This window comes from Trachemys scripta, unplaced genomic scaffold (assembly GCF_013100865.1).
Source record: "Trachemys scripta elegans isolate TJP31775 unplaced genomic scaffold, CAS_Tse_1.0 scaffold_28, whole genome shotgun sequence".
Lineage (NCBI taxonomy): Eukaryota > Metazoa > Chordata > Testudines > Emydidae > Trachemys > Trachemys scripta.
Genome location: NW_023260513.1, coordinates 1,477,663 through 1,484,973, shown reverse-complemented (window position 1 = coordinate 1,484,973; position 7,311 = coordinate 1,477,663).

The window sequence follows — 7,311 nt, the reverse complement described above, 5'->3', positions numbered from 1 at the left end:
CTGTCTACACCAGCCGGGGATCTGGCTCATCGCTGGTGCCAATACTCACCTGGCTGGCGGAGCAGCAATTCCCCGATAATCCTCTACATGCCGAAAAATAAACCGGCGGAGACTCCTCTTGGCCAGATCAAAGTGTACAAGCCCCAGCTTGCCCCGTTTGGAGGTGCAGAGAGAGCACCATCCCCTTTGCGATGCAGAAGGGTGTGAGTCTGGACTGGTCAATTTCTTTTCACCCCGCCTCTCCGGCTGCTGACTCAGCCAGTGGCATGTTGGCAGCTGCCCAATGGCTGGTGCAATGTGTCACCACAGCCCCTCCCATCTCCTCCCCGCAAGCCCTGCTCTGACAGGGAGGCTCCTTCAGTGTTTCTCAACCTTTTTGATACCAGGCACCGGCTTGCTGCCTTCCTAAACTGTGTCAGGGAGATCTCAGGGACCGGCACCAGTCCATGGACCGGTCCTTGAGAAGCACTGCTCTGCATCCTAGGAGCATGCAGCATCCTCGCCCTTGACGGAGTCTATCCCCCCCGGACTGCCTGCAGCAATGGGGTCCCAGGTCCTGCATCTCTCAGCCAGCAGCTGGAGTGGGGGGCAGTGTTGCCCCTGTATTCTCTCCCCACATGCTCATACTGTGGGATATAGACTGACTCCCATCCCTCCATAGGGATGGGCTCCCTGTTACTCTGCGACACCGAGGAATACCCCAGCACAGGGGGTGGGGCAGGGTGGAAGAGGGAAGGGCATGGCTATGGGGGATTTGGGGGAGCAGGGTTAGGGGCTGGACGAGGGTAGGGCTAGTAGGGGGCATGGCCATGGGGTGCAGCAGGGATGGGTGGCTGGAGCAGAGAAGGCTGGAAATGGGAGGGGCTATGGTGATTTTGCTCCTCCCCAGGGATGCCCCAGAAGGGGTACAAGTGAGGATGGCCGTGATCTGTGAAATGGACCAAACCAGCCTCTGGCTATCTACGAATAAGAGAGATGCAGGCTGCCTGTGCCGGTCTTAGCTGCCCTTGCACCTCCCAGGTTCTGGGCTGCTCTGGGGGCTGGCGCATACCCCAGGATAAGTTAGAGCAACCTCGGGGGTGCTGTAACTTCAAGCAACTTCACAGCCTGGAGTGCAGAGTGCTCTGGCCACGCCCCCTTCTGTCATGGCCGCTCCCCCAGCGGCTGAGCGGGAGGGCAGCACGTGCTTCCAGTGAGCTCCAATACCACGAGCCTTTGGCTCCGGAGACCTGGGCTCTATTCCCAGCTCTGTCATGGGTCCGCTGGGTGACCCTGGGCAAGTCAATGTCCCCGCCTCGTGCCTCAGTTTCCCCATCTGTCAAATGGGGATAACGATACTGGCCTCCTGTAAAGCGCCTTGTGATCTACAGATGAAAAGCCCTAGATAGGAGCTCTCTCCCGTTCACTTCTCCCTGCCTCCCACCCTGGGCAGGTTCTCATCCCAGGGGCAGCATCTGTGAGACCCCTTCACCCTGCACCGTTCTGCTTGTGGGAAAACATCAGCTACAAAGTAGGACCCGATCCAGGGCTGCGCCTGCGCTGGGGCTACTGGCTTTCGATTGCGTATCAGCCTGTGCCAAGATAGAGCTTAAAAAGGGCAATTTTTCCGCATTTCATCAATTGGGGGGTTGAAGGATTTTCATCGTTGTTGGTTTTTATTGAACATTTGCTGGTTTCAAAGTAGCAAATATTTTTAAAATTAATTTTTTAGTCGGTCAACGTCCCCTGTGTCTGCATTGCCGATGAAACAGAAACTTTCTCCATGTGAAATTGATCTTCCAGAGATCAATGTACGATACAGGTGGCTTCATTATTATGTGTATTACGGTAGCACATGGAAGCCCCAGCTGAGATCTGGGCCCCCGGGCGCTGCACGGACACACAGGGAGAGACAGTCCCTGCCCCAGCTGAGATCAGGGCCCCGTTGTGCCGGGCGCTGCACAGACACACAGGGAGAGACAGTCCCTGCCCCAGCTGAGATCTGGGCCCCGTTGTGCCGGGCGCTGCACAGACACACAGGGAGAGACAGGCCCTGCCCCAGCTGAGATCAGGGCCCCGTTGTGCCGGGCGCTGCACAGACACACAGCGAGAGACAGTCCTTGCCCCAAAAGCTTACCATTGAAAATAGTCAAGACAGGCACAGGCTAGAAGGGGAAACAGAGGCCCAGAGCAGAGAAGCACCGTGCCCAAGGTCACACCCCTTGGCAGTATCCCGTCAGAGCTGGGAATGGAACATATGTGACTTGATTACCTGTCCCATGCCCTAGCTACTAGATTTCCTTCCTGAGGGTGCTGTGAAACGGGGGAAGAATGGGTAGGCCTTAGATAGGAGTTGGGACCAGAACCTACAGCTTCTTGAGGCCCCTGCCAATGCCCCTACCCACTAGCTCATGCTGTTTCTATATTCCCTTCCAGGGGGTGCGTGGGTAGGGGGAAGGGACAAGGAGGTCATTTCTCCCCATCTCCATCTGGTGGACAATTGGCTGATGCTGTTGTCCTGCGGGCTTTGATCATCTAATTCTGCTTTCTAGCCCTTCCTGCTTTTCTTTTGCCAGCTGAACTCAACCATCTGCTCAGCGGAAGGGCAGAAGCAGCTATCAAAGGCCAGCAGCTCCCTTCCCAGCTGAGGCCGCATTGCGTCATATCTTCTGCTGGCTGATTTCCCATGAGCTCTAGCTAAATTCACTGCCTGAAATCGACTCCAATGTAGCTGACAGGACAGCAGCTCACGCAGGACGAGGAGTTTATGCCTTTTAGCAGCTGATGCCGGTCCAGAAAGCTGGAGACTTCATGCAAATGCTGCAGTGTAGTTGTTGATTAATATGCATTGCACTGTTTGTATAAAAGACAGCAAATGGCCTGATTATCAGAACTTCAGCCTGATGAGGTTGCAGCCTTCGCTTTCTGGCTTGAGTGAAGGGCAAGGCGTGGGGATAAATGGCAAACAGCTTGAAAAGGGGGAGGTACCTGCATGTCCCTCATTTCCCTTCAGACTGTCTACATTTTCGAGTCCCTTGTTCTCCCTCCAAATTGCAGATCAATGGCTGGAGTCAACAGGAGCCTGGGTTGTTGTAAAGGAATATTTATTTGGATATAAATTAAAGTATAAAAAACAAATAGAAAAAGCCGTAGGTGCCCTAACAATTAGACTTGCAGTCAAACAAGAATAAGCATTTAACAGCATCAGATGCCCACATACGGGCGGTTAACTCAACACCCCGCAGCAGGAAGGCTGACATTTTCAAAGCAGCTTGCAGATTTTAAATGCCCATTGAACAACCACAACTACATACATCCACAGCCACCCTCCTTATGAAGGAGGTGGCTCTTTATATACTGCCCCTGGTTCCCAGCATTCCCTGTTGTGGAGGCCTACAAATCCCAGCATGCCTTTGGGACTACATTTCCCAGGATTCCTTCTGCCTGATGGAAGGGCAGCCTGGCCCCACCCCCATTTCAAGGCTCTGATTCTAGGCACAGTCAGCAGCCTAGGTTATCTCCCAGAGCACTACATCCTGGGATCTGTTCCTCTAGGGCGGATCTCTTTTCTCCCATTTCTTTGCAGCTCAATCCCTGGAATGAATCATAGAATCAATCACAGAAGATTAGAGTTGGAAGAGACCTCAGGGGGTCATCCAGTCCAACCCCCTGCTCAAAGCAGGACCAACCCCAACTAAATCATCCCAGCCAGGACTTGTCAAACTGGGCCTTAAAAACTTCTAAGGATGGAGATTCCACCACCCTTAGAGGTTTTATGAGTAATATGACCCCCAAAATGTCCTTCCTCTGTCCTAAAGAGCCAGTATCCCTTGTCACAGGATAGCTTGGCAAAGGGGTTGTTGACTCGGTCTCCTGATCTGTAGCCACTCAGGGATTCAGTTTCCCTCAGCTCCGTTGGGCTGCTCCCTTATTTATACACAGAGAGAGTGTCATATACGCAGCCAGCAACAAGAGAAAGAATTGCAGGGCAATCACTCCAGCCACCACCAGCGTGATCCTGGCAGCATCGCTCAAAGGCCCTGAAATGAAAAAGGAGAAGGGGAGTGTTGCGAAGAGGTTCCTAGATTGTCAGCTCACTGGGGCAGGCGCCATCTTTTTGTTCTGTGTTTGCACTGCACCCAGCGCACTGGGGTCCTGGGCCATGACAGGGGTCTCCTCAGCGTTGCTGCAATACAAATGAACTGCCCCCAAAATGTCGTTAATGGAGAGTTAAGGTTGCCCAGTGCTGCCTCATGCTCTTCCAGCAGGTGGAGAGCTGCTAAGGTACTTGCTAACCCAGCAACTTCACCTTAACTCTGTCCCTGGGAGCTGGTTGGAATTTTTCACCAAAACATTTTTCTGCTGGAAAAAGGCGGATTTGGCAAAACCAAAACTTTTTGCAGGAAAGATCCCACTACCCACCCAGACCTGGGAATGGAACCCAGGAGTCCTGAGTATCTTCCCACACCCACAACCCATTACATCTCACTCCCCACCCAGAGCCTATGAGAGAACCCAGGAGGCCTGAATCTCAGTCCCACAGCCCACAACCTATTAGACCTTTCTCTTCTCCTACTGCTGGGAATAGAAAGAGGAGTCCCGACTCCCACCCTCCAACCTAATAGACCCCACTCTTCTCCTAGAGCTGGGGCTAGAGCCCAGGAGTCTTGAATCCTAGCCCCTCACCCCCACTCCCAACCCATTAGATCTCACTCCCTTCCTGGAAGGACAGGACAGGGAAGGAAGGACAGGAAGAACCCAGGAGTCCTGACGCCCATGGCCTAACATTGGCTACCGTTTACACAGACTTACCTTCCTTTTCATTCTTGCTGAGGTCTCCCTCTCCCTGAGGCGGGGCTCCCCGGACAGGCGGAGATGGGGTGGGCTCTGAAATGAGAAGGGGATAAGAGATGAGAGTGGGGATTTGGGGCACAGCCTCCCCCCGTGATGCTGACCCTTCCCCAGCGCTGGCTCTAGCCTGCTGGGGGTGTGGGCTCTCCGGTCTTCTCTGTCTGGCCTCATGCTGGAAGGACCTGGTTATTTCTTTAACCCCCTATCCCCAGGTTCTGCAGCCAGTTGTGCCGTTAGAAACAAGCCTAGAATGTGGAACCCAGATTAGCCATTTCCAGCTACGTTTGTCCAGCCAGGGACGCGGCTGCTATGTTCCCAGTGAGCCCAGAGAGGGAAAGAACAATATCCCGAGCTGCTTGGTCCCATGCACACGCTCTGTACAGGCCGTGCACTGAGTGGAGTTACTAGGCGACTGGGGGCGGGAGCACAGGACTCACCCAGCACTCCCAGGTCAATGTGAGCCACGCACTCCCCAGTGACCATGGAGACCACCTGGTAGCTGCCTTCCGCTTCTCTGCTCATGCGCTGCACTTCGAAGCCTCTGCTGGACACGGAGATCTGCTCAGCGAAGGGGATGTGGGGAGGCTGCGAGATCCCATTGAGGGAGACCAGGATCTCCTCCCAGCGGGAGGCGGAGCCATCGAGGCGATACACGTGGAAGGACGTCTCGACGGTGTGAAGGGGGATGTGCACAGAGCCTCCTTCGGTCGTGGACCAGGAGACCTTCCGACAAACCGTGGGAACTGCAAGGGTCAAAAACCAAGCTGATTATAGGGGAAGGGGGGAGCACATGGTACGGCAGAGATGGTGGGAGGAGCTTGGGGTTTGATGAGTGGATTTCAAAGCCAGAGACGGGATCGTTAGATCCTCTAGTCCTATCTCCTATATCTTATAGGACAAAGAATTACACCCAGTCACCCCCGTTCTGAACCCAGAAATTTGTGTCTTCCAGCATCTTCCAGTGAGATGTCCAGGCTGGAGCTGAAGGCACTGAGACGTTGGAGAAGACACCACTTTGCTTTAGGAGTTTGTGCTATTGGTTAATCACCTCACCGGTAGGTCGGATGTGGGCTTGAACCTAGGTTTGTGTTTGCTGATGAGGCAGAGGCTGCATGAGGTTGAGGGAAGCCGGGTCTGGGGTTTCTAGAACGTTACGGCATGAAAACTGTCAAGGGCCACGTTCTTCCATGCAGCAAAATCAGAGTCTCTGATCGCATCCTATATCTGTTGGCCAGAATTTCTGGGTTTCCAAACCAAACCTCTCCACTAGGTGGCCAACACCAGGAATTCTTTATGCCAAAAATGTGTGCTTCATAGATGCCAAGGCCAGAAGGAACTACTGTGGTCATCTAGTCTGACCGCCTGGATAACCCAGGCCAGAGACCTGCCCAAAATAATTCCTAGAGCAGATCTTTTAGAAAAGCATCCACTTTTGAGTTAAAAATTGTCAGTAATTGAGACTCCACCACAAATTGTTCCGATGGTTAATTACTTCCACTCTTTGAAAATGGACGCCTTATTTCCAGTCTGAATCTGTCTAGCTTCAACTTCCAGCCATTGGATCGTGTTCTAACTTTCTCAGTTTGACCGAAGAGCCCATTATTAAATATTTGTGCCTTTGTAGATACTTACAGACAGTAATCAAGTCACCCCTAAGCCTTCTCTTTGTTAAGCTAAATAGATTGAGCTCTTTGAGTCTATCACTATATTTTCACTTCCAAATTTCTCACTGCATTCGGTCCGATTTTTTTCCCACCAAATGAAAAAATTCCTTTAGAATGCAGTCAAACCAAAACATTAGTTTCAGTTTGAAATCAAATGGAATCAAAACAACAATAACAAATACAGATTTTCATTTCTGAGGGCTGTTTTCTCCTTTTTTCTCCTCCCCACCCATTTTCCTCTGGAAAAATGGAGATAAGGGAAAAATAAATACCAAAAACAAAAGAAAAAAACTAATCATAATAATTCCATTTGATTTGAATCAAAACCAATATTTTTCAGTTTGAATCAATTCAAAATACATTTTCCAATTTGTCAAAATTTGAATGGTACAAACATTTGTCTAGAAAATTTTCATATAATTTGAAAAATCATTGTTCTGTTTTTTAAAAAAAACCTTCCTGACACATTTTTTTGGACTATCTCTAATTCTCACTAAAATTTAATTTTGACTCATTTCAGACCAAAACCTATTATTTCCATTTAAATCAAATGAATCAAATCAAAACAAATGTTTTTATTTTCATTTGGGGGTGGGGGTTTCCTATTTCTATTTTCTTCCTCCTCTCTTTATCCTCCCCTGTCCACACACACTGGAAAAGGGGGCAGAAAGGAACCCACTAATAAAGGAAACAAACAAACAAAACAATTCCTTTCAACTCCATGTGATCTGAATCAAACTGAATATCTGTCATGTTGAATCAATTCAGTACAAATCTTCTGTTGTCAAAAAGCACAGAATTTTGAGTGGTACAATTA